At 42.2% G+C, this 27,943-nt stretch overlaps 1 protein-coding gene across 4 annotated transcripts in view; it reads left to right on the top strand.

The window, feature by feature from the left end:
- The window catches only part of LOC140187611 (protein phosphatase 1 regulatory inhibitor subunit 16B-like), a 206,997-nt gene that overhangs the window by 66,148 nt on the left and 112,906 nt on the right, over positions 1-27,943 (top strand). The gene's annotated exons all lie outside the window — the stretch shown is intronic.

The raw sequence follows: 27,943 nt of genomic DNA, 5'->3' as shown, positions 1-27,943 counted from the left end.
CTTCTAGTCCATGCCGAACTCTTACTCTCACCTAGTCCCACCGACCTGCACTCAGTCCATAACCCTCCATTCCCTTCCTGTCCATATAGCTATCCAATTTAACTTTAAATGACAACATCGAACCTGCCTCAACCACTCCTGCTGGAAGCTCGTACCACTCTCTGAGTAAAGAAGTTCCCCCTCATGTTATCCCTAAACTTTTACCCTTTAACTCTCAACTCATGTGCTCTTGTTTGAATCTCCCCCACTCTCAATGGAAAAAGCCTATCCACATCAACTCTATCTATCACCATCATAAATTTAAATACCTCTATCAAGTCCCCCCCTCAACCTTCTACGTTCCAGAGAATAAAGACCCAACTTGCTCAACCTTTCTCTGTAACTTAGGTGATACACAATGTACAAGTAACTGCTTGAGTGTGGTCAAATACACATAAGATTAGCTTATATACATAGATTGATGCATAGCATCCAGTACATCTTCAAAGAGTGATGCTTCAAAAAGGTGGCGTTCATCATTAAAGACCCCCATCACCCAGGATGTGCTTTCTTCTCATTGTTACCGTCAGGAAGGAGGTACAGGAGTCTGAAGGCACACACTCAACAATTCAGGAACAGCTTCTTCCCCTCTGCATTCCGATTTCTGAATGGACATTGAACCCATGAACACTACCTCACTACTTTATTTGCACTGCTTATTTAATTTAACTATTTAATAAATATATTTACTGTCATTCGCAGTTTTTATTACCATGTATTGCAAGGCACTGCTGTCACATAACAACAAATTTCATGACATATAGATGCTGCCTCACCTGCTGAGTTCCTCCAGAATTTTGTATGTGTTCCTATGATTGTAAGATTGAAGGGGAATATCTCTCTGCATCAGCATCTCCCACCAACACACACACTGTGCTGGAGGAACTCAGCAGGTCAGGCAGCATCTATGGGAATGAATGAACAGTTGACATCTATATAACGCCATGTATGATTGATGAGGATCATCTCTCTGTATTCATATTTCCCACCATGCTAAGCAGCAACAAAACCTTCCAAAGGTATACATTTAAAGCAACAATAAGTACTAATTAAAGTTAGCATAATTTATTCTTTAATTTACAAAAGCAATTCTTTGATTCAATTATGGTTATTGGATGTATTAGGTATGCCACAAGAAAATAAATCTCAGGGTTGTGCAGTATACTGTATGCACAGTACTGTAGTAATTTTATGTATTGCACTGGTACTGCTGTCGCAAAAAAAAACTAATTTCATGATGTGTTAGTGATGATAAACCTGATTCTGATATGGGTCTCTATTGTGGACTGAGAGTGGGAAAGGGGCAGGGAGAGGGGGGATCATGGTTAGGGAAAGGGAAAGGGGAGGGAGTGGGAAGCACCAGCGAGACATTGTTTGGAATCAAATGATCTTGCCTGGTGTATCAGGGTCTGCACTCGTGCCAACCCACGCACCTGGCACTTCTCTGCTGCATGGCCCACACCCCTTCCGCGGCGCTCCACCCTTGCCATTCCCAACAAACTTTCTCTCACCAGATTTACCGACTCACTCTCCATTCCACATTGACAAATACAGTACTCTACAAAAGTCTTATATGTGCCTAATACCTTTACACAGTACTGTGAATCAAGAAATGGGGAATGAAGAATGATTGTTTTTCTGTCCAATCTTGTGATTGTTTTATTATAAAGCAACTGATACTGTTTAGCTGACTGCTGTTAAACACCATCTGGGGATTACACTCAGTGGCCACTTTATTAGGTACACTTGTACACTTGCTCGTTAATGCAAATATCTAATCAGCCAGTCAGGTGGCATCAACTCAATGTATAAGAACATGCAGACATGGCCAAGGGCTTCAGTCATTGTTCAGACCAAGCATTTGAATGGTGAAGAAATGAGATGGAAGTGATTGTTTATTTTTTTAAATTGAGCTATAGCGTGGAATAGGCTCTAACAGCCCTTCGAGCCATGCAGCCCAGCAACCCCCAATTTAACCCTAACCTAATCACGGGACAATTTACAATAACCAATTATCCTACCAACCAGTATGTCTTTTGACTGGGAGGAAACTGGAGCACCTGGAGGAAACCTGTGCATTTTTGAGGAGAACGTACAAACTCCTTACAGGCAATGGCAGGAATTCAGTTGGGATACTTTAAAGCATTGAGCTAATAGTGACATTTCCATGCTGTCCCACTTTGACAGCGAAATAATTGTTGGTGCCATATGGGGTGGATTGAGTATCTTAGAAACTGCTGATCTCCTAGGATTTTCGCACACAACTGTCTCCACACCAGGGGTTCCCAAATGTTTTTATGCCATGGACCCTTACTATTAACCGAGGGGTCTGTGAACCCCAGGTTGGATACCTCTGCTCTAGAGCTTACTGAAAATGGTGCGAGAAACAAAAAGAAACAACAAAGAGATACCTAATAAAGTATTTGCACAGTTATAGATTTTTCTTAAAATGCTTAATATTCCTTGCTTTACAAATTAACATTGATAATTTTTGCCATTTAAGTTTGGGAGGCTGAGCAAAACTAACTTAAATTTCAGAAAAAGATGACATTTAGCAATGATGCCTTATCATTATTAAATCCTATTTCAAGCCTGCCTTGCATTTGTAAGGATGAAAGGTAGCAGTTATGACTGCTCTGTTTTTCATACTTCATTTTATCCAAATGAAATTAAGCTGGAAATGATCCTGTTTTGCTCCCCCCTCTCAGGGCGCAGTCGTTAATAGAAGCATGTCACAGTAATAATTGCATCCTGTCTTGTGCCCAACTCCTGGATAATTACTACAATTGACTGAGCAAGGAAGTTGAGGCTTTACTTTTTAATTTACAGCTCAAGTTGGCTTGGGAACTAGACTAGAGGGGTTGATCTGTTGAGTCTTATACTTTGAAGAAGAGATGTTTATGGATGTGTTTTGAAAAAAAAAATCTTTGAAGGAGGTAACAAATCAATCCCACTGTTATGAACAAGTGAGTAAAGGTGAAAGGAGGCTTTAGTGGAGCCAAGCACAGAAGTGGGCCCTTTGGCCCATCGAGTTCAATGTAGCCCATTAATTTTTTTTCCATAAAATTTATTTGTAATAAAATGAACAAGCTGAGGGGAGATCAAAGGATTCAAAGTACATTTATTATCAAATACGTAAGTAGTATACAACCCTCAGATCTGTTTTCCCACAGACAGCCAAGAACATCAATCTCACCCATGCAAAAACAAAAACAAATCATGCAAATGGCAACAAAACAGAAACGAGCAAAATCATAGAATATAAAACACAAAATAGAGGTATATAAGGTTATGAGAGGCACAGACAGAATAGACAGACAGTATCTTTTGCCCAGGGTTGAAATGTCTAACACCAGAGGGGATGCATTGAAGATGAGAGGAGTAAGGTCAGATGACGTGAGAGAGGCAAGTTTTTTTTATGCTGAGAGGGGCAGGTGCCTGGAACCGTTTAGATAGCACATGAATGTGAGGGAAATGGAGGGATGTGGACATTACATAAGCAGAAGGGATTAGCTGGGTTGACCATTTGATTACTAATTTAATTGGTTCAGCACACTGTTGTAGGCTGAAGGGCCTGTTCCTGCACTGTACTGTTCTATATATAAAAAGACGAACCAGTGTGAAATTTTTACATTCATGGTTATTACATATTTATTCATTTGTTGAGATACAACATGGAATCGGCCCTTCCGGCCCTTTGAGCCACACTACCCAGCAATCCCTCGATTTAACCCTAGCCCAATCACAGGACAATTTACAACGACCAATTAACCTACCAACCAGGTAGGTATTTACTCTGTGGGAGGAAACTGAAGCACACAGAGGAAACCCACGCACTCACAGGGAGAACATTCAAACGAACTTACAGGCAGCGGTGGGAATTGAACCCAGGTCGCCTGTACTGTAAAGCGTTGTGCTAACCACTATGCTACCGTGCCACCTCTTCTCTGGTCAGAAGCCTCCCGTGCAAAGGATGCAATTAATATATTTTTACTTAATATATTAAAATCACAACAGTGATGTTGTAGATTCAAAATTAATTCTGAGATTTTCCTCACTCAGGCCCTTTCATTATGTCAGCAGTATTTAAATAAAATTAATCACTGCTGGAAATAGCCAGCAGAGCAGGCAGCTGTGCTTGAAAGAGAAAAGCGTTGGTTAACGTTACAAGCTTTACCATAGCTATTCAGTTCCAATACAAACTGGAAAGGCTTCTTTTCTCCCTCTGAGGAGATAAGGAGCTGAGAGTGGGTTCGGGTCTCTTTGACCCCCGTTTCTCAGGCATGAGATACCGTAGCATTAGGACAAGAACTGTTAGGGTGGGAAACAACTTCCTCCCCAGAAGGTGAGACCTCTGAACTCCCTGGCACTGACCAGATCTTATCACGTTTGAAGTGCCAGTGTGGTGTTATATATTCACTTTTGATTTCACAGAGTTAAAGTTTATAAAAATGTAGCCTGGACAAACTCATAACACAGGTTTCAATCTGTTTCTTCAGAATCAGAATCAAGTTTAATATCACTGGCTTACGTTGTGAAATTTGTTGTCTTTGTGGCAGCAGTGCAATGCAATACATGATAATATGGGGGAAAAAAATTGAGTTACAGTAAGTGTATATATTTGTATATCAAATAGTTAAATAAGCAGCGCAAAAACAGAAATGAAAAAGGTAGTGAGGTATTGTTCATGGTTTCAATGTCCATTCAGGAATTGGACAGCAGGGGGGAAGAAGCTGTTCCTGAATCACTGAGTGTGTGCCTTCCAATGGTAACAATGAGAAGAGGGCATGCCCTGGATGGTGGGGATCCTTAATGATGGACGCTGCCTTTTTGAGGCATCGCTCCTTGAAGAGACTTGGTTACTACAGAGGCTGGTGCCCATGATGGAGCTGACTAATTTTAAAACACTCTGCTGCTTACTTCGGTCCTGTGCAGTAACTGCACCCCCCCCCCCCCATGCCAGATGGTGATGCAGCCAGTCAGATTGCTCTCCACAGTACATCTGTAGAAATTTCTGAGTGTCTTGGGTGACATTCCAAATCTCCTCCAGTGCCTAATGAAATATAGCTGCTGTCTTGCCTTCTTTATAGCTGCATCACTACAGTACTGTGCAAAAGTCTTGGGCACACCAGCCTTGTGGGGGGGGGGGGGGTTGATGATTGTGTTGCTATTCTTTTCTCGTGCAAGGGGTGGATTTGCCGTTCCTCTTTGAACTGACTTGCACGATTTTCTTTGTTGCGTGGCTATCTGGAGAAGAAGAATCTCAAGATTTGTATACTGCATACATACTTTGATAATAAATGAACCTTTGAATGTTTCCAGCTTCTACAATGAGAGGAAGTAGCTGGGATAAGAGGAAAAATCCTCAACCATATTCCTGATCTCTCCCCAAAGCCTTTCATCTCTTTTGTGTCCAGAAATCTGTCTTGTTCTTAAAAAGTTAAAATAAATCACAGTAAATTTATTATCAAAGTACATATACAGTACTGAGCAAAAGTCTGAAGCACCTTTTCCTGAAGAAGGGTCTTGGCCTAAGTCATTGACTGTGTATTCATTTCCATGGACGCCACCTGACTTGCTGAGAACCCCTGGCATTTTGTGTGTGATGCAACGCATCATGTGAAGAATAATAAGCAATTAAGAAATGAAACCTTGTCACTTTTCCCCACTGTAGCGTTTTGGCAAAATGTATGTGCTGCAAGAGCACACTGCAAGGTTTAGGATCCAAAATAGCAGTTGATAGGAAAAAGTCTTTAGGGATTCAGAAAGGCGTCACAGTTTTAAGAACAAGCATGCCCTGAGGAAAGAGATTTGTTTTACTTAATGATGTATAAAATGCCGGAATGGAAACAACCGACTGCCTTACACCCACACCAGCTGGACTGTCTACATTTTGGTTTGAGGTCCCTTCAGGCTCTGAAGCCATTATCACACTGCATGACTTATACCAATATGAAACATACTGTGTGTGAAGATAAATGAACAGATTATATCGGCTGAAAGTCATCTGCATGTGGCGAAAAATAGTTATCATTTAATGAGTAGTTGGATTTAGTCTGGCTTCTGATGCGTTAGTATAATTACTTCCCCTAAGCTGATCAACACCTCCACCCAAAGATTCAAAGTACATTTATTATAAATTATACAACCTTGGAGATATGCTTGTTCACAGGTAGCACAACGCAAGAAACTCAAAAGAACCCAATTAAAGAAAAAATAAAATAAAAGCCCAACACTGGATGTGCGAGAGAAAGGGGAAATAATCAAAAATCATGCAAACAATTGAAGTGAACAACAACAATCTGAACCAAAACTTGAGTCCTCTGATGCGAACCCCAGAGTAGGCCCAAAGCCTCCCTTATCAGTTAGTCATATTAGTGGGCACAGAGAGAGAGAGGAGTGACCACTGTGGAGAGCGAGTGAATTCAGCTCTCGCCCTGGATCCCGACACCCTGCCTTTTCAGTCTATCTAGGCTGGCATTTAAATTGACCAAACAACGGAACAGTGATAGGTTCTGGCACCCATTGACCCAAACCACCACCACCACATAGAGAACACAATACCCATCATCACTTTATGTATAGAGTAGTTTGCTGTCACCTATGTTCTAATTGATCTTTCATTGATCCTGTTTACAGTTACCATTCATTAGATTTGCTGAGTATGCCTGCAAGATAAAGAATCTCAGTGTTGTATGTGGTGACATGTATGTACTCCAAATATAAAATTTACTTTGTACTTAGTACTTTTGTTGGAGTTACTTGTAGATAAACTACAGAGAATTCCAGAGCAACACACACAAAATGCTGGAGGAACTCAGCAGGTCAGGCAGCATCTATGGATATAAATAAACAGTCAATATTTTGGGCCGAGACCAGAATGAAAAAGGTGTGGGGAGGAGGAAGGAGGCTAGCTAGAAGCTGTTTCCCATCCTAACAGTCCTTGTCCTAATGCTACGGTACCTCCTGCCTGATGGTAGGGGGTCAAAGAGATTGTTGGACGGATGGGAGGGATCACTGACAATGCCAAGATGCCAATCAAAGAGAACATCAGTCCTGTATCCAGCCTGCTAAGGTCTTATCAGAACTTCCATTGAAATTTCCTATCATTCTTCTGTTGTCTAGTAAACGCAGATAAAATCGAGAAAAAAAATTCCCATGCTTGTTGGGATATCGACATATGACAACATAAACAAACGGAACTCAGCAGGTAAGGCAGCATTTATGTAGAGGTCCTGATGAAGGGCCACAGATGCTGCCTGACCTGCTGAGTTCCTCCAGAATTTTGTGTTAGTGACTTTAACTCTCCTATTATGGATGCTGATGATCTTTACCATCTAGTGCTTTATCTGAGATTTCCAGCTTTCAGACTATTTTGGGTGAACTGCCTATGTTTAATAACCTTTTATTCAAACTTGCCCTGAGCAGAAACCCTGAACCAGTGGACCCTTCTTAGTCTGACCTCTACCCTTTGACCTGTTTCGCATAGGCGACCCTACCAAGAGCCAAAGCACAACGCCCTGACTCCAGCCAAGAGAGCCCTCCGGGTCATTGAGGCCCGTAAGCCTCCAAATCCAACGGCAACATTGTGGTCCTCTGGAGGGTTTCTACTCTTTGACCTAGACCAAACATCCTCTCGGAACCCATTATGTGCATTTTGAAGTTCCAATAATTTTAGTTTTAAGTACGAAAACCATGTTTTACAGTAAGTTGTGCCGAGACGTTTAGACAAGTAGAGAAAGATACCTCCAGAGACTAAATTATCTTTTCAACACTCATAAAGTAGTGAGTCACCACCCCTGATCTTTATCCAATCTCAGGATATCGAGCCATTATCCAAGGCTAATTATGCTTCTGTTATGATGAGAGAAATATACAAATCAGCCTTCATTCTGAAAGAGGTCAGCTATGAAAAATATCACCGATAAAAGAAACTGCTTTAGCATCCAAAGCAACAGCCACAAAATGCTGGAGGAATTCAGCATCCACGGAGGTGAATAAACAGACAACTCTTCAACAGGACTGGAAAGGAAGGGGGAGGAAGTCAGACTGAGAGGGTTGGGGGGGAGTGGAGGAAAAAGTATAAGGTGGCAGGTGATGGGGTGAAACCGGGAGAGGGGGAGGGGTGAAGTAAGAGCTGGGAAGTTGATCAGTGAAAGAGAAGTACGCAGTACCGTTCATGGGCTTAGAATGTCACAAAGTACTCTCAAGGAGTTGGTGTAACTGCAGTCATGTAGGAAATTCATCAGAATGGAGTTACAGGAGGCTTAGGTCCCGCACCACCATTTATTACCCTTCAAACATCAGGAAACTTCCCAGCTCTTTACTTCATCCCTTCTCCCTCTCCCACTTTCACCTATCATCCAGCACCTTGTACTTCTTCCTCACCTCCCCCCCCATCTCCTTACTCTTGATGTACAAAAGGCATTGACAGTGAAAGACCTTTTTCCCAAAGTGGACTTTACTGCTGGTGTTGGTGGTAGAGGCAATTAGGGACATTTAACAGATTCTTAGATGGGCGTGAGAAAATTGGCAGGCTGTGTGGGAGGGAGGGGTGGGTTGATCTTGGGACAGATTTAAGATCAGCACAACATCGTGGGCTGAAGGATGTGCTGTTCTACGTCCTGTCATGTGTAGAGATCAGCCAATAGCAACCTACAGGTCTGTCACAGATAGGCTCTCACTGGCAGCTAGTCACACAACATCACCACAACTTCAGCAGCTGAGCAGAACTCACACCAGCAGAATGAAGCTGTTAGCATAAAAATAAAGTGGGATCTAATGTTAAACTTGTGGTGTAGATCTCCTGGGCATCCATGAGAAGATAACTATTTTAGAGCCATGTTATTCTGTTTAGAATGGTTCTCTCATTTTTTAAAAACATCAATAGTCTCTATTGTGAGAGAAGGATACAAAAAATTCATTATATATATCCATCCAGTAACCCAGCTTACCACAGCCTCACCACCTGTCATTTCCTGTCAGAGTCACCTTATCTACTCACTCCTGTGTCTAGTGTCACTTCAGAATCAGGTTTATTATCACTGGCATGTGACGTGAAATTTGTTAACTTAGCAGCAGCAGTTCAATGCAATACATGATATAGAAGAAGAAAATAATAATAAATAAATAAATTACAGTATACATATATTGAATAGATTAAAAATCATGCAAAAAACAGAAATAATATATATTTAAAAAGTGAGTTAGTGTTCAAGGGTTCAATGTCCATTTAGGAATCAAATGGCAGTGGGGAAGAAGCTGTTCCTTTACGGACATACAATCAATCTATATAAGCTATTTCATGTATTTATATTTGTTGTGATTTCTTTTTATTATTGTGCTCTTTATCTTCTTGTGTTTTATTTTGTGCTGCATTAGATCTGGAGTAACACTTATTTCACTCTCCTTTACACTTGTGCACTGGAAATTACATTAAGCAATCCCGAACCTTGAGAAGTGTCTTAGATAGCAACATGGATGGAAGAAGAAGTAGAGGGCTGTGTGTGTGGAGGAAGGGTTGGATTGATTGTGGAGTAGGTTCAGCACAATGTTGTGGGCTGAAGGGCCTGTGCTGTGCTGCACTGTTTTATGTTCTAATGTTCAGTCTATTGACAGTATTCCCAGTTCAGGTTCATGGATTAATGCTCTGTATTTTGAGACAAACAGAGTGAGAAGGTCTACGCTGGTCTATATTAGCTGTAGTTTGGGGGTGTTGAGAGTTTTCTCATGTGTTCCTTTCTCTTGCTGTGCAGTGATCATTGTTTAGACCAGGGGTTACCAGCCTGGGGCCCGCAGACCCCTTGCTTAATGATATTGGTCCACGGCATAAAAAAGGTTGGGAACCCCTGCTTTAAACCATTGTTGGATCCTGATGCTTTTGCAATCGAAAGTTTCTTCAGAAGTTAAGAATGAGGCATAAAACTTGTTGCTTATGATCATTTTATTAAGCATTACCAGAACAAAGGAAACGAGGGAAGAAGTGTGGAGAGGAAGGAAGAAGGAAAATGGAAAGAACAGAACAGAGGAAAAGAGCCTAAGGAAAGGAGAAAAGAAGAGGGTGAACTAAGGTGGTCTGGCCTTCTGATGCCAGACCACTACTTCCATTGAAACTCCGAAAGATAACAGTTATCCAGTTAAACAGCCAGATTCAAGTAATGTGACACCCACCATTGAAACCAAGAAGTTTCCTAAAAAATACAGATGTGACTATAACCACTGGAAAACTCACCGAACGATCACATACAGTATATTGGTGATTATATAAAAATACAAATAAGCATAAGAAAATTAAACTACAAGAAAAATATCAATTTTATATCCCAATCCAACAGCATGTACCAGCTTAAGTGTCTTTTAAACATTGTAGTTGTACCCATTTATACCTCTTCCTCTGGCAGCTCCTTCCACATACCCACCACCCTCTGTGCACACGTAGACTTCGGGTGAAATCCAGTCAGCATTGCCGGTTCATGTGTCCGTGCGGGAAGTACTCAGCAAATTTGCTCATGAGAGAGAAGAAGAACAAAGCAAGGTATTGGGAAAACAGGTCTATTGGCATTGACCTGACTGTCTCAAACCACATCAACATTGCAGGGCAATGTCTTCATGCCTAAGAAGGTGGTAGAGGTGGATACCATTACAATGTTTAAAAGATATTTGGACGGGTACATTGATAAGAAAGGTTTGGAGGCACATGGAGCAAACAAGACCAACTTATGAAGGCATTTCAGGTCTGAGGCCTTAGAAATATAAATAAAGATTAATTTGTCCATCACGGTATCATAGTGGTTAGCATAATGCTTTACAGTACCAGTGACCCAGGTTCAATTCCCACCGCTGCCTGTAAGGAGTTTGTCCATTCTTCCCCATGGCTGCGTAGGTTTCCCCCGGGTGCTCTGGTTCCCTCCCAGAGACCTACTGGTTGGTAGGTTAGATGGCCAATGTAAATTGTCCTGTGATTAGACTGTTAAATCAGGGGGTTGCTGGGTGGTGCTGGATCTCATTAAAAGATAAATATAAAATAAAGATGTTCTCTTCTACCATGAAGTCATTGAGTGTATTATCATGTGCACCGATACAGATTGGTACAGATAGAAATTTGCGAAGGTTCAGCATGGCATCTAAGACTTTGACTGACTTGTATAGATGTGTGGTGGAGAGTATATTGACTGACTGCATCACAGTCTGGTATGGAAATGCCAATGCTCCTGAATGGAAAGTCCTACAAAAAGTTGTGGATATGGCCCAGTCCATCATGGGTAAAGCCCTTCCAACCATTGAGCACATCTACGTGAAACACTATCACAGGAAGTCAGCATACATCATCAGGGACGTCCACCACCACAGGAAGTAACTCTTCTCACTGCTGCCATCAGGAAGAAGGTACAGGAGCCTCAGGACTCACCACCGGGTTCAGGAACAGTTATTACCCCTCAACCATCAGGCTCTTGAACCAAAGGGATAACTACACTCAACTTCACTTCATCACTGAACTGTTCCCACAATCTATGGACTCACTTTCCAGGGCTTTTCATCTCATGCTCTTGATATTTATTTATTAGTATTATTTCTTTCTTCTTATATTTGGACAGATTATGACTTTTGCACACTGGTTGAACGCCTGCAATAAATGTCAGGGTTGTATATGGTTATATAAATGTACTTTTTTAATAAATTTACTTTGAACTTTTTGAACTTTGAACATAAGTTATCCATGATTCAAGACAGTGAAGAAGAACACAAGACATTGGTGTATAGAAAGAATCAAAAAGAAGTCCATGGTGATGCAAGGGGTGGTCCTCAGTTTTCCATTGCGGCAGTGGGATTAGGTTTGTACAGATAAATCATGGCATACATTTTAAAGCAGACTCTCATGTGAAGTCTTTGTAAGTCTTCGCTTCAACATCACTTCTTGCTACACTTTCCATATTTTGTGAGCTCAAAGTTCAGGCTCCAAGCTAGATAATGGACACGCTGTGGTCCTTTTATTAAATACCTCCTGTGGCTAATAAAGTAACCACTGAGTATATGTTAATAGTGTTCTACTTCAAGGATTGACGTGTTGTGCATTCAGCAATGATCTTCCGCACACCACTGTCGTAATGATTGGTTGTTTGAGTTATTGTCACCTTCCTGTCAGCTTGAACTGTCTGACCATTCTCCTCTGACCTCTGACCTCTCTTATTAGCAAGGAAAATGCTGCTCACTGGCTGCTTTTTGTTTTTCACGCCATTCTCTGTAAACTCTAGAGACTGCTGTGTGTGAAAATCCCAGGAAATCAGTAGTTTCAGAGATACTCAAATCACCTTATCTGGCACCAACAATCATTCCACAGTCAAAGTCACTTAGATCACATTTCTCCCCCATTCTGATGTTTGGTCTGAACAACAACTGAACGTCTTGACCAGGTCTGCATGTTTTTATGCTCTGAGTAGTAGTAGTAGAGGTAGAGTTGCCGTCACATGATTGACTGATGAGATATTTGCATTAGCGAGCAGGTGTACCAAATAAAGTGGCCACTGAGTGTATGTCAGTGATAATGAAGCAGATTCAGAGTTACGTTTATTATCACTGATACGATGTATGTCATGAAATCGTTTGCACCTCAGATAAATAACCCCACATGCCCCCATTTATTGTAGTCCTTGCAACTGCTGAGATGCATGAAAAGGAATGGAACTGTGGAAAAGGGAAAAAGCAATCTGCAGATCCAGGACTGAGATAAATCAACACACACAAGTTTGATAGATCAGCTGGTTGATTGGTGTCGCAACAACAGCCTCGCGCTCAACATTAGTAAGACCATGGAATTGATTGTGGACTTCAGGAAGGGGAGGTTGTCCTCATTGAGGGGTCATGACTGTATGACCAGGCACAGCCCCAACACCATCTGTAGATTTGCCGATGATACCACTGTTGTTGCTGGAATCTCAGATGGCGAGAAGGAGGCACAGTAGGGTAGTGGTTAGCACATTGCTTTGTAGTACCAGCAACTCGGGTTCAATTCCCATCACTGCCTGTGAGGAGTTAATACATTCTTCTCGGTTTTCTCCAGGTGCTCAGGTTTCCTCCCACAGTTGAAAGATGTACCTGTTGGTAGGTTAATTGTCTTGTGATTAGGCTAGGGTTAAAATCAGGGGATTGCTGGGCGGTGAGGCTTGAAGGGTTGGAAGAGCCTATTCTGTGCTGTATCTCAATCAATCAATCCACCAATAAATAAGTAAATAAGTGGCGTGCAGGAGCAAGAAAGATCAGCTCATTGAGTCATGTCACAATAATAATCTTGCACTGAACATCAGCAAGACCAAGGAATTGATTGTGGACTTCAGGAACGGGAAGTCGGGAGAACATACACTAGTCGTCATTGATAAGTTATCAGTGGAAAGGGTGAGCAACTTCAGCTCACTGGGTATGAACATCTCAGGGCATCTGTCCTGGGCCCAACATATTGATGCAGTCATGAAGACCAGAGACTATACTTCTTTCAGGAGGTTTCGGGTGTCACCAAATTTCTACAGATGTACAGTGGAAAGCATTCTGACTGGTTGCATCATCATCTGGTATGGAGGTTCCAATGCACAGGATTGAATAAAGCTGTAGATCTTTCAGCCAGCTCCATCTTGGGCTTTAGCTTCCTCACCATTGTGGTCATCTTCAAAAAGTGGTGCTTCAGGAAGGCGGCGTCCATCCTTAATAACCCTCACCACATGGGACATGCCCTCTTCTCTTTGCTACCATCAGGGAGGAGGTACAGAAGCTCGAGCATGTGCACTCAATATTTTAGGAACAGCTTCTCCCCCTTCACCATCAAGTTTCAGATTGGTCCTTTAGCCATGAACACTATTGTGAGGTATAACACTACCTCATTATATTAACACACGTTTTGTGTTTTACTCTGGATTTCCAGCATCTGCAGAATCTCTTGTGTTCATGACCACACTCTTTTTGCACTATTTATTTATTTTTAGTTGAAACTTTTAATATTTTTTTACATACTGCACTGTACCACTGCTGCAAGATAACAAATTTCACAACCTATGTCTGTGATAGTAAACCTGATTCTAATTCTGAAACACAAAGAAAAACAAAGTAGAGGTTTCTAGTGAAATGTTTTTGTGTCCAGCCAAGTTTCTATAATAACCGGAAATACCTTAAACATGATAATGCAAATTAAAGAAAATGTAATCTTGCTTGATCAGGGCATCTCTCTCTTCCTCCCCCCACCAATCTCCGGTAGCAGTCACACCCTTAATTCCAAGTAATATTTATAATTACTTCAATTGCTAGTAAATTACATTGTGTATTCTAACATTGCAACTAAGGAATGTATTCAGTGCCCAGTGAATGATGTTAAAATCAACCAGATGAAACTGCGGTGAAACAGTGAAAAGCAGAACCCCTTCACTTCAACTCAAGCCTCATCGGGTATTTTATACAAAGCTTGAAGCTGTTTATTCCAAACAATTATGAGTGAGGCTGCTCTGAGCTGGGAGATTTACAGTTGTAAATTGGCTGTGTATCTTCGAGCAAAACCAAGTTCCTTAGAAGTCTAGCATTAATTGGATTAGCATCTGGTAGACAAATTAACAAGAGACCTAAATTGAAATCCCATTCTGGCAGCTGCAGAACTGAAATCCACTTAAATCAGTAGTGTTCGTGGACCATACAGAAACCTGGCAGAGGAGAAGAAGCTGTTTCTAAAGTGTTGAGCGTGTGTCTTCAGGCTTCTGTACCTCCTCTTTAATGCTAAAAATGAGAGCAGGGCATGCCCATCGCTGATCTGTGCTTCTGGATTTCTGCTTTTCTGTGGTACCATTTCCCAAAACCCACAGAGAATGTAGAGTGATACAGGAGACTTCAGATGCTGGAATCTGAAGCAACCATCAGTCTGCTGGGGGAACTCAGCGAGTCGGGCAACATTTGCTGGGGGGATGGAATGGCCAAAATTTTGGGTTGAAACCTTGCATTAGCTCAGGTTAAAAGTTCAAAGCATATTTTATTATCAAAATACATACAGTATATGTAACCCATATACAACCCTGAGATTCATTTTCCTGGGGGCATACTCAATAAATCTATAGATTTATAACCATAACAGAATCAATTAATGAAAGACCACCCAACTAGAGCAGAAGACAACAAAGTGTGTAAGTACAAAAAGAGGAAGTAACAATAATACATAAATAAATAAGCAATAAATACTCAGAACATGAGATGAAGGGTCCTTGAAAGTGAGTCCGTAGGTTGTGGGAACATTTCAATGATGGGGCAAGAGGAATTGAGTGAAGTTATCCTCTTTGGTTCAACAGCCTGATGATCACGGGGTAATAACTATTCCTGAACCTGGTGGTGTGAGTTCTCAGGCTCCTGTACCTTCTTCCTGATGGCAGCCATGAGTAGAGAGCATGTGGTTGAGGGGTAGTAATTGTAGTAACATGGTGGTGGTGTCCCCGATAATGGATGCTGCTTTCCTGTGAGAGCATTCCATGTAGATCTGCTCAGTGGTAGGGAGGGCTTTACCCATGATGGACAGGGCCATTTTGTAGGATCTTCTGTTCAAGGGCATTGTTGTTTCCATACCAGGCTGTGATGCAGCCAGTCAGTACACTCTCCACTACACATCTATAGAAGTTTGTCAAAGTTTTAGATATCATGCTGAATCTCTGCAGACCCCTAAGGACGGTGAAGTGCATTCTCCGTAATTGCACTTTCGTGCATGTATGGTGAATATACATGTTAATACAGGTTAAAGCTCGGTCCAGCAGTCTTTGGTCTAGCAGCTCCCATGGTCAGCATGTTTTGACTCTGATGCCATTGATTTGCAGAGTGGTCACCAGGTTGGCTGTATAAGTCATGCTAAGCTGTCAAATTTGTTGATACGTCAATTATTTTGGCTATACACTCTTGCCTTGGCTAATATTTTGCCTATATTTTATCCCCTCAGTATATCTTCCAACAGACCAGAAACAATAAAAGCTATTCCTGAAGGCATAGTTGATACTTATTTCCTGATTTAGACTTTGTTCTACTTTTGTGACATAAAGTATGCAGAGAAAACTAACAAGTCCAGGGGTTAGGCAAATGTTTATGTAAGGTGTTCCTGGGGCAATTCCTGTAATCCAGCTTGTATTTTTACATCTGATGTCAATTATCTTCTCTGGCTCTCGAGAAAGGACAGCACATCAATGGCTGTGATTTAGATCACTAATTAGAATCAGGTTTAGTATCACTGACATACCGTGAGTCATGAAATTCGCAGTTTTGCGGCAGCAGTACAGTGCAATACATAAAATATGCCATAATTTATCATAAGAAATATATTTAAAAATATAAGAAGGGCAATGGCACGACGTGCCTGTCATCTTCCACTGCTCCTTAGTCCATCAATCACATCCTTTCTCACCACTCCCCTTCTCTTCTTTATTGTGAAGAAATCATGGCAACGCCTCTACTTCCTTTGGAGTCTGTGGACATTCGGCATGACCATCTAAAACTTTGTCAAACTTCTATAGCTGCGTATTGGAGAGTATATTGACTGGCTGCATTACAGCCTGGTGTGGAAATACCAATGCCTTTGTACGGAAAATCTTACAAAAGATTGTGGATTCAGCTCAGTACCTCAGGGGTAAAGCCCTCACCACCATTGAGCACATCTACATGAAAAGCTGTCATAGGACAGCAGCAGCCATCATCAGAGATGCACAGCAGCCAGGTCATTCTCTCTTCTTGCTGCTGCCATCAGGAAGAAGGTACAGGAGCCCCAGGACTCGCACTACCAGGTTCAAGAGCAGTAATTACCCCTCAACCAGTGGGCTCTCAAACATAAGGGGATAAATACACTCACTTGCCCATCCATTGAGATGTTTCCACAACCAATCATCTCACTTTAAGGACCCTTTATCTCATTATTTATTGCTATTTATTTATATTTGCATTTGCACAGATTGTTGTCTTCTGCACTCTGGTTGATCTTTCATTGATCCTGTTATAGTTATTATTCTATAGACTTGCTGAGTGTGCCCACAAGAAAATTAATCTCAGAGTTGATATGGTGACGTATATACATTGGTAAGCAAATTTATTTTGAACTTTGTGCTTTGAATCTTATCTCTCCTCTCTTAATCCTGATAAATGTCAATAGTTCAAATAACTTATATGACAATTCATCAGCTGAAAACAAAAGCCGTCCTGGTTGAATGGGAGACCGGACGATGGGACCCATTGTCTATTCAGAACTTTTATGATAGAGTGTGGAAGAAGCTGTCCCTAAAACGTTGGGGTGTGTATCTCCAGGCTCCTGGACCTCCTCTCTCATAGAGCAATGAGAAAACAGCCATAAGCACCTTTGCACGTACATATACTGATGTTTGCATTTTAGCAATTCTGACAATTCTGCTTAGCTTAACAAACATTTGTGACCTATATGTTTGTGAATGGAGAGGGGTCACTTTGTGTACATCTGTCCGTTAGAATCTTGTGCAAATTGCTTGGAGAGAGAGAAGAGAGACAGTAAACACAATTTTCAGATAAATAGTCAGCGGGATTTCTAGTCTAAGTAGATCATTAATGAAATAATCACCCAATTGAAATGTGTTATCACAGATTGAATGTGTAGAGCAGCCAAGGTTATCTGGACATATGGCATACAGACAGAGAGAGACACTCTCACTCACTCACACACTCACTCACCCACCCACTCACTCAACTCTCACTCACTCAGTCACACACTCACTCACTCACACACTCACACACTCACACACACTCACTCACCCACTCACTCACTCACCCACCCACTCACCCACTCACTCTCTCACACACATACAAAAACAAACACAAAGTAGTGCAGTGTAGCAAGAGTTAAACATGAAAATTTACATATACCCTTCATATTTGACAATGCATCTACTGTCAGGTTTAAGGCTGAGAAATGTATTCTTCTTTGAAAGGATCAAAAGAGCACAGCCATAATCCTCCAACTTCCCACGGAAACATTCTGCTGCTGGTCATATGTGATTGCCTGCACTAATTAAACTCACGCTGATGCAAGCATCATATATGTTGAATGCAGGAGTTGTAGAAGTTTTGTACAGCAGATTCAAAGTACATTTATTATCAAAGAATGTATGCAATATACAACCCTGAGATGTGTCTTCCCACAGACAGCCATGAAGAAAAGAAAACCATGGAACCCGTTCATAGAAACTACCCCCCCCCACGTGCGAAAAATAAATTGCGCAAACAACAACAAGAACATTACTCCCCCCACCATGCGCATAAAAACAAAATGCACAAATGGCAGCAAGAAAGAACAAACAAAAACACAGAATATAAAACACAAGATTGAAAGAGTCCATATTCAGTTCAGCTCAGTGTTGAATATCTCCAACAGAACAATGGGGCTGAAGTGGCTTGATGTCCAGGCAGCAGAGTTGAGAATGTTGAACAGCTGTTGTGTCTTCAGAAAAACATAAGAACTTAAGAAATAAGAGCATGAGTCAGCCTTCTGGCCTGCTGAGCCTGCTCCGCCATTCAATAAGATTATCACTGATCTGTCCGTACACGCAGCTCTACCTACCTGCCTTTTCCCCATTACCCTTAATTCCCCCTGCTATGCAAAAACCTGTCAAACTGTGTCTTAAATATATTTAACGAGGTAGTCTCTACTAATTCCCTGGCAGAGAATTCCACAGATTCACTGTTCTCTGGAAAAAGCAGTCTTGCCTCATATCTGGCCTAAATCTACTTATGTCTAATCTTGAGACTCTGTTCCCTCATTCTAGTCTCACCTACCAGTGGAAACAACTTTCCTGCCTCTATTTTTTTAAATCTTTTTATAATTTTATATGTCTCTACAAGATCCCCTCTCATTCTTATGAATTCCAGCAAGTATAGTCCCAGGTGACTCAACCAAGTGGTGTGGTGTTTTTTTTTCATGCATTAATTTTGACCAGCAGGTGAAAATGAATTTAATAAATTTAAGATGACAGACAGGTTGTACTAAGTAGGGGAGGGGAGCAGTGTTGGAGTTAGAGGACAATGCAGCTGGATCAAAATGTCTTCCGACTCCATCCCTCAACTCCCCTGCCTGTCATCTTCTGCCCCTCCTTAGTCCACTAATCACCTCCTTTCTCACCACTCCCCTTCTTTACACAGGCTACCTTACCTCTCCACTCTCAATCCTGATAAACACCGGTCGTTCAGCTGATTTGTATAACAATTCATCAGCTGGAAAAAAATCGGCTGTGGTTGAATGGGAGAGCAGACAATTGGCCGAATGGGCAATTTCTGCTCCTATATCATGGTCCAATTCAGTCTGCCCCACCTCCCCCACGCCACAGATGTTGCTTGACTGGAAATCAGTGGAGTTGGAATTGTTATTTGTTTATTATTGTCACATGTATTGAGGTATGCATTGTCAAACTTCTATAGTTGTGCGGTGGAGAGTATATTGACTGGCTGCATTATGGCCTGATGTGGAAACACCAATGCCTTTGAACAGAAAATCCTACAGAAGGTAGTGAATTTGGCCCAGTACATCACATGTAAAGCCCTACCAACCATTGAGTACATCTATAGAAATGTTATCATAGGACCCATCATCAGAGATCCCCTTCACCCAGGCCATACTCTCTTCTCACTGCTGCCATCCGATTGCAGGCACAAGAGCCTCAGGACTCAAACCACCAGGTTCAAGAACAGTTACTATCCCCTCAACCATCAGGCTCTTGAATAAAAGGGGATAACTACACTCACTTGCCCTTCCATTGAGATGTTCCCACAGCCCATGATCTGACTTTAAGGACTCTTTATCTCATGTTCTCATTATTTATTGCTATTTATTCATTTTTGCATTTGCACAGTTTGTTGTCTTCTGCACTCTGGTTGATTTTTCATTGATCCTTTTATAGGTACTAATCTATAGATTTGCTGAGAATGCCCACAAGAAAATGAATCTCAGGGTTGTATGTGGTGACATATATATACTTTGCTAAGAATATTTACTTTGAACTTTGATAAAAGTGAAAAACTTGTCTTGCATTATATTCATACAGATCATATCATTACACAGTGCACTGAGGTAGAACAAGATAAAGCAATAACAATGCAGAATGAAGTGTAACAGCTAAGAGGAAGTGCAATGCCAGTAGGCAATAAGGCAGATTATGGGATCGAGAGTCCATCTTATTGTACCAGGGAACTATTCAATGGTCTTAGAATATTGGGGCAGAAGCAGTCCTTGAGCCTTGTGATGCTTTAGGTTTCTGTATCTTCTGCCCGTTGAGAAGAGAGAAAAGAGAGAACGTCCATTGTGGGTGGGGTCTTTGTTGGCGGCTTTAGTGTTGTAGAAAGAACCTTGTTCATTTCTCCAGACTGCAGCATCTGTGGTCTGTGAAATCTATTGAATGTTGAAAGGTCTCAGTAGAGTGGATGTGGAGAGGATGTTTCCTGTGGTGGGTGAGTCAGGACCGGAGGGCACAGCCTCAGAATAGAGCGATGTCTATTTACAACAGAGATGATGAGGAGCTTCTTTAGCCAAAGGCTGGTGAATCTGTGACATTCGTTGCCACAGGCAGCTGTAGGGACCAAGTCACTGGGTATATTTAAGGCAGAGGTTGATAGGTTCTTAATTAGTCAGGGTATGAAGGGATACGGGGAGAAGGGCAGGAGACTGAGGCTGAGAGGGAAATGGATCAACCATGATGAAGTGGCAGAGCGGACTCGTTGGGCCAAATGGCCTAATTCTTCTCCTTTATCTTATGGTCTCTTATGTCTCAATAAATCTAATGCTTGTGAACTTCTGCAAGAAAAACAAAATCCGTGCAAGCTGCCCAACGTTTGTCATAACCTGGCCTAGATTCTATAAGAATCAGATGCGTTAATGTTCAAGTTCAAAGTAAAATTATTATTGAAGTACATGTATGTCGCCATATACAACCCTGAGGTTCATCTTCCTGTGGGCATTGCCAGTAAATCCAAGAGGCATAATAATGAATGACTGCACCCAATGGAGTGCAAACACAAAAATAAATAATAATCATAAATAATTAAGCAATGAATATCAAGAACCTGAAATGAAAAGTCCTTGAAAGAGAGTCCATAGAATGTGGGAACATTTCAGTGAAGAGTTAAGTGAAGTTGAGTGAAATTATCCCCTCTGGTTCAGAAGCCCTGATGGTTGAGGGGTAGTAACTGTTCCTGAACCTGGTGGTGTGAATCCTCAGGCTCCTGTACCACCTTCCTGATGGCAGCAGCGAGAAGAAAGCATGACTTGGGTGGTGACATCCCTGATGATGGATACGTTCCGTGCTGATGTGTTGAATGGTGGGGAGGACTTTACCCATGATGGACTGGTCCACTTCCACTACTTTTTGTAGGATTTTCTGCCAAAGGGCATGTAGCACCTTTAATGTTGCAATTTAGCCCAGTTTGCCTCCTGCTGTTCTCTGAAGGTCATACAATATTATATTAAGACAAATTGTCATAAGGGCTGCCTTCAAGGCTGTTGTAAATAATCTGTAGTGTATATAGATGAAAGGATTGCTTAACAGTGCGAGAGAGTTATTATTGTATATATTTATTTATTTAGAGATACAGTATAGTAACAGGCCTTCCCAGCTCAATGAGAACAAGGTGCCCATGTAACCAATTAACCTATTAACTCATACGTCTTTGGAATATGGGAGGAAGCCAGAGAAAATCCACATGATCACAGGGAGAATGCATAAACTCCTTACAGACAGCTGCAGGAATTGAACCTGGGTCGCTGGAGCTGTAATAGTGATATGCTAATTGCTTCGCTACCATGCTGCCTCTACGTTCAGCACAGGGAAATCAGTGGGTTTGCTTGTTGACTCAGATCTGATGGGCTGAATGGTCTTCTATGTCATAAGGAAAATGGAAATTATGCAAAATAAGTCAAGTCTCAGGATGATGAGTCAATGTAATCCTGTCAAGGCAGTGGCTTTCAGTAATAAGTGCAGCCTTCTTCACATCAATAGTAGGGGGCTGCACCCTTTGCAGTACTAGCTATAAGATCGGGGCCCTGTCCCTGTGAGTTTTCTCTGGGTGCTCTGGTTTCCTCCCACATTCCAAAGGCATAGACTTAGAGACTTGTGGACATACCATGTTAGCACTGAGAGTGTGGTGACACTTGCTCACTTGAGCACGATCCTTGCTGATTTAATTTGATTTGACAGAGCAGAGCGCTTTTCACTATGTTTTGATGCACGTGTGACAACTAAAGCTAATCATAACCACAAATTTGAAGAGATGGAGACTGGAATGAGAACTGCATCAATTAGGATTTCTGCTCCTGATCACAGTCTGGTGATGCAAGTGTGGGTATTGGGACCTCAGTGCATGCCCTCAAAGATGAAGAACATTTCACTGAATAATCAAAGGTCGTTGGAGCCCGTGAAACCAAACAACAAAAATGGTCCACAGAGAACTAAGGAGAGCAGAGCAGAAAATGATTTTTAACCCCTTTGTCTTAATGATTTCCCCTCCACCACAAAGTCACTTCGAGATACAGCTCTTCTCTTTGACCTGGAGACTTTCTCTCACTGCTCACCCTCTGTGAAGATTGTATCCCTTCCCACCTTCTTATACAGGCTTCTACTCCCTTCCTGTCCTGCTACTTTCCTGTGACAGCTTCATGGCTTTCAAAAACACCGATAATAATTATATGATACCAGCCTAGTACAGGCCCTTCAGCCCACAATGTTAGACTATAAGACATAGGAGCAGAATTAGGCCATTTGGCCCATCGAGTCTACTCTGCCATTCAATCATGGCTGATCCTTTATTCCCCACTCCCAGGCTTTCTCCCCGTATCCTTTGATGTGTCCAATCAAGAACTATCAATCTCTGCCTTAAATAGACCCAATGACTTGGTCTCCCCAGCTGCCTGTGGTAATAAATTATGCAAATTCACCACCCTCTGGCTCAAGAAATTTCTCTGCATCTCTGTTTTAAATTGATGTCCCTCTATCCTGAGGCTGTGCCCTGTTGTCCTAGACTCCCCCATCGTGGGAAGCATCCTTTCCACGTCTACTCTGTCTAGGCCTTTCAACATTTGAAAGGTTTCAATGAGATCTCCCTCATCCTTCTAAATTCCAGTGAGTTCAGATCCAGAGCCATCAAATGTTTCTCAAATGATAACCCTTTCATTCCTGGAATCCTTCTTGTGAACCTCCTCTGAACTACCTGAGAGAGCCTGCTTCTCAGCTTTCTACCTAGCTCTCTAAATTCTCCTTTCAGAACCTCTTTGCTTTTCTTTCCTATGTCATTGATACCAATATGTACCAAGACATCTGGCTGCTCTCTCTCCCTCTCCAAAATGCTGTGGATGTGAGCTTAGATGTCCCTGACCCTGGCACCTGGGAGACAACATACCACTTGGGTGTCCCATTCACATCCACGGAATCTCCTGTCTGCTCCCCTGACTATCGAGTCCCCTAACACTATCACTCCCTTTTTCTCCCTCTTTCCTTTCTGCACCATGGACCTATACTCAGTGCCAGTAACCTGGTCTCTGTGGTATTCCCCCGGGAGGTCATCCCCACAACAGTATCCAATGTGGTATACTTATTTTTGAGGGGAATGGCCACGAGGTGCTCTGCACTAACTGTCTATTCACCTTCCCATTCTTTCTCCTGACAGTCACCCAGCCACCCGCCTCCTGCAACTTCGTGGTGACTACTTCCCTATAACCCTGATCAATGATCTCCTCACTCCCCCGTACAAGCCGAAGGTCATCCAGCTGCTGCTCCAGATCACTAACAAAGTCTTCAAGGAGCTGCAGCCGGATGCACTTCACACAGATGTAGTTTCCTGGGAGACTCTGGGTCTCCCAGGATTCAACATCCAGCATGAAGAACATACAATGGCCATTTACTACACGGCACAGTAAGAGAAAGAAAAACAGGAACCTTAACAGAAACTTACCCAGAGCCAACGCCTCCTTTGAGCTGAGGACTCCTTTGAGCCAAAGCCTGACACCCCTACTCTCACCACCAACCTACTCCCAACAATGGCTGCCCTGCTTGGCCCTTCTGTACTTTTAAACAAGCATCGCCAATCTGCGAGGAACCTTGCTGCTGTGGCCTGTTCTTGCCGCTGGAATGTCGTGCTGAACTTTCATGCTACTCTAAGATCAATTTGATGCTCTCCGCCTGCATAGCTTCCGTTTTTCTAACATCCATGTTCCCATCCAATAGTATCTTAAATGTCTCTAATCTACCAACGCTCCTGGCAGGGCATTCCATGACACCACTCCTCTCTGTGTGGTAAAAAACTTACCCCTGACATCCCCCCTATACTGCCCTCCAATCACACTAAGTTCATGCCCTTTCCTGTTAACCATTTCCACACTGGGAACAAAGCACTGACAGTCCACTCTATCATTGCCTCTTATCATCTTATATATAATAAGTTAGCCACAGGGAACTCGTGTTCATTCTCCGAGACAGCTTGAAACAGCTTTTCTTAAAATTCATTTCAAATCTCTGACAGGTCTAGCCTTTCATGAATTGCTCTTGGGAAAGTAACAAGGATCTTCTATTTTGAACTGGTGTCAGTGCTGTTGAACAGGGAGTACCAGACTTCGCATTGAGCAATGAGGAAGTAACAGCAGTACACTTCCAAGGCAGGATGGTGCACGATTTGGAGCGGATCCCGCAATTCTCATGCATTTACTGCCCTTGTTCTTCATGGTCATAGAGAAGACAGGATGGTTGATAGATTAAACAGTCATGGTGTGCTTGTGGTAGAGGGAATGAATGTTTAAGATTGTGGACAGGATGCATGTCAAGGGGGTTGCACAGACAAAATGCTGGAGGAACTCAGCAAGTCAGGCAGCATCTATGGAGGAGAATAAATGGTCAATGTTCCGGGCCGAAATCCTTCATCAGGTCCAGCTCAATCTTGCTGCTTGAGAATCTTACTCTCTTTGTTTGCTAAATTGTTCACCTCCATTTTCAACTAGTTGTGTTAGACTGATCCATTGGTAGTGGAATTGATTAGTTCTGCCTACTGTGTGGTGCTTTTCCAGTCTAACATGCTGCACAGCAAAATTGATGTGGTGGAAGATAATTCGTGCATGGCGTTAGGTGCTTTCTAAATAAATAACATTGGTGAGAAGTGAACAAAGTATTTCCTTTATTAATGTTGCAACTTTTATCCAATCTTTCAAATAATAATCACAAGACCATAAGGCATAGCCATAGATATAGGCCATTCAGCTCATTAATCTCTCTCAACCCCGTTCCCTTGCCTTCTCCTGGTGACCTTTGATTCTCTGTCTAATTAGCCTCCACCTTATCAACCTCAGCAGGTGTATCCTACCAAAGGGTCTCAGTCCTGAAACATCGACTGTACTCTTTTCCATAGCTGCTCCCTGGCCTGCTGATTCCTCCAGCATTTTATGTGTGTGGCTTGGATTTCCAGCATCTGCAGATTTTCTCTTGTTTCCACCGTAAATATACGCAGTTACTTGGTCTCTTCAGCCATCTGCGGAAATTAATTCCACAGAGTCACCACCCTCTGGCTAAATAAATTCCGCTTTACCACTGTTCTAAATGGACTTCCCTCTACTCTGAGTCTGTGTGCACTGGTCCTAGACTCACTCACTGTAGGAAATGTCCTCTCCACATCCACTCTATAGAGGCCTTTCAATATTTGATAAGTTCTAAAATCCATTCCACAGCTTATGTTTGCCAACCAAACATCTCCCCTACTTGATATGCAGTAGCCATGGGGAAAGTTGCCCTGAATGTGTGTCTCTCTTGTCTAGACATTCTGTCTGTGCTAGTACACTCAAAACCTCTTGCAACCTCTGGACACTCCTATTTACACTTGGTAGCCACTTTATTAGATACACTTGTACACCTGCTCGTTAATGCAAATGTCTAATCAGCAAATCATGTGGCAGCAATTTAATGCATAAAAACACGTAGATACGGTCAAGAGGTTCAGTTGTTGCTCAGACCAAACATCAGAATGGGGAAGACATATGATCAAAGTGACTTTGACGGTGGAATGATTGTTGGTGTCAGATGGGGTGGTTTGAGTATCTCAGAAACTGCTGATCATCTGTGATTTTCATACACAACTGTCTCTGGAGTTTAGTGAGAGTGGTGTGAAAAACAGAAAAAACGTCCAGTTTGTGATAGTCCCGTGGGTGAAAATGCCTTGTTAATGAGAGAGGTCAGTGGAGAATGGCCAGACTGGTTGAAGCTAACAGGGAGGCAATAGTGACTCAGATTACCATGAGTTATCACAGTGGTGTGCAGAAGAGCATCTCTGAATGCACAACACGTCAAACCTTGAACTGGATGAGCTTCAGCAGTAGAAGACCACAAACATAAGAAATACACTGTGTCCACTTTATTATGTACAGGAGGTACAAAACTGGTCCAAACAATAACATGACAATTTGATTTTCCTTTAAGCTCCTTAGAGTTTAATCAAGCTTTCAGCCAGGCTACCACATCAGAGCTGCTCCGCTTAAGTAAGGGGCCAGTGTTGTTTTATTTTCTGCAAGGCTATTCTATGCAAGCCTTTTGGGGTAATTCAGACAAGTTCTGCATTTGATTCTTTGCTTGGTAACCTATCAGGGTCAGCTCTGCCCTACAGATCTATCATAATTATCATTGTGTCTAAAGGAATTAGATCCCTTGAGAAGGATAGGTCACCCTGTTATGATAGTGCAGACTTGAGTTTTAACTGCTCGGTGCAATCAAGTCAAATCATGTCCTCATCTAACCCCAACGGATGTACAGTTTTGGCAGAAATCAACAAACAGAAACTGAATTGAGAAATAAGACACTGGAATCTGAAGCAAAAAAGATAAACTGCCGGAAGATCTCAGTAAGTTTGGTAGTATCTGTGGAAGGAAAAGGAAAGCACCAGCAATTCATGTTGAGGCCAAAGATGTGAAACCAATGCTTTGCTTGCCAGTGCAGATGAAGTCAGAAGATTCCAGGGAGCTCTTCCAAAGAAACAGCAGGGGATGGGAATTCTCCATATCTGTCTCTCATCCAACATTATTAAAACTTAACATCCAGTTATTCTTGATTGGTGATTGTGAGAGCTTGCTGTGTACAAGCCAGACTACCATACTCCCTATATTACAGCAGTAGTAATGTGATCACTCAAGTTGAGTATGATGTTTCTAAAGAGGTTGCCTACTGGTGGGTCCTCTGGTGCCTGTCGAGGCTGATCCGTGATCTACATAGTGGGACAACTGGGGTCCCTTTACTGCCACAGCCTTCCTCTGGCGTTGTGATGAGTCACCATCTTCTGCCTGAGGTCTTGGTTGGATCGCTGTTTGTCTGGAACCCCCCCCCCCTTGACTTTACTGCTGTGAATGACCCTACAGGAGCTAAGTGCCAGATGGCTCAACTGCAGACGGGGGTCTCAGGCATTCACAAACCTCTCCAGCTGAACCGGGTGATGATCCTTGGAGAAGATTACAACAGTAACCATGCTGCAGAAACTAACTTGCTGGCTGTAAAGTGCTCTCCCAAGGGCGTGAAAGGAACTAGAATAAGCACATCTCTTACCTCTTACCGATCTGGAATGGAAACACTTCCCAAAATTCACCTCCCCCACCCAAATGATGTCAAGGCCAAATAAATCTCCACCTCAGAGAGGGACAAATAACTTGGCACAAAGCAAAACCGAAGCAAGTGAAAATTACTAGGGAGGATACAGGATAATTTTACTGAGCGTCACCAGAAGATATAATCTCCTCACACGGCATGGCTGCTGTATTAACTTGAGCTTGCTCTTGTTGCCATTGTAAGCACAGTACTGTAGCTAATGTAGCCTGTTGCTGCCTTTACTTATGGAGATAAGCAGTTATTTAGATAAGATTTTTCCTGAGAAGATTAAGTTGTTG

Source organism: Mobula birostris, chromosome 2 (assembly GCF_030028105.1).
Source record: "Mobula birostris isolate sMobBir1 chromosome 2, sMobBir1.hap1, whole genome shotgun sequence".
Taxonomy (NCBI): Eukaryota; Metazoa; Chordata; class Chondrichthyes; order Myliobatiformes; family Myliobatidae; genus Mobula; species Mobula birostris.
Note: the sequence above shows the minus strand (reverse complement) of the source record. Positions and strands in the feature narration are given on the sequence as shown.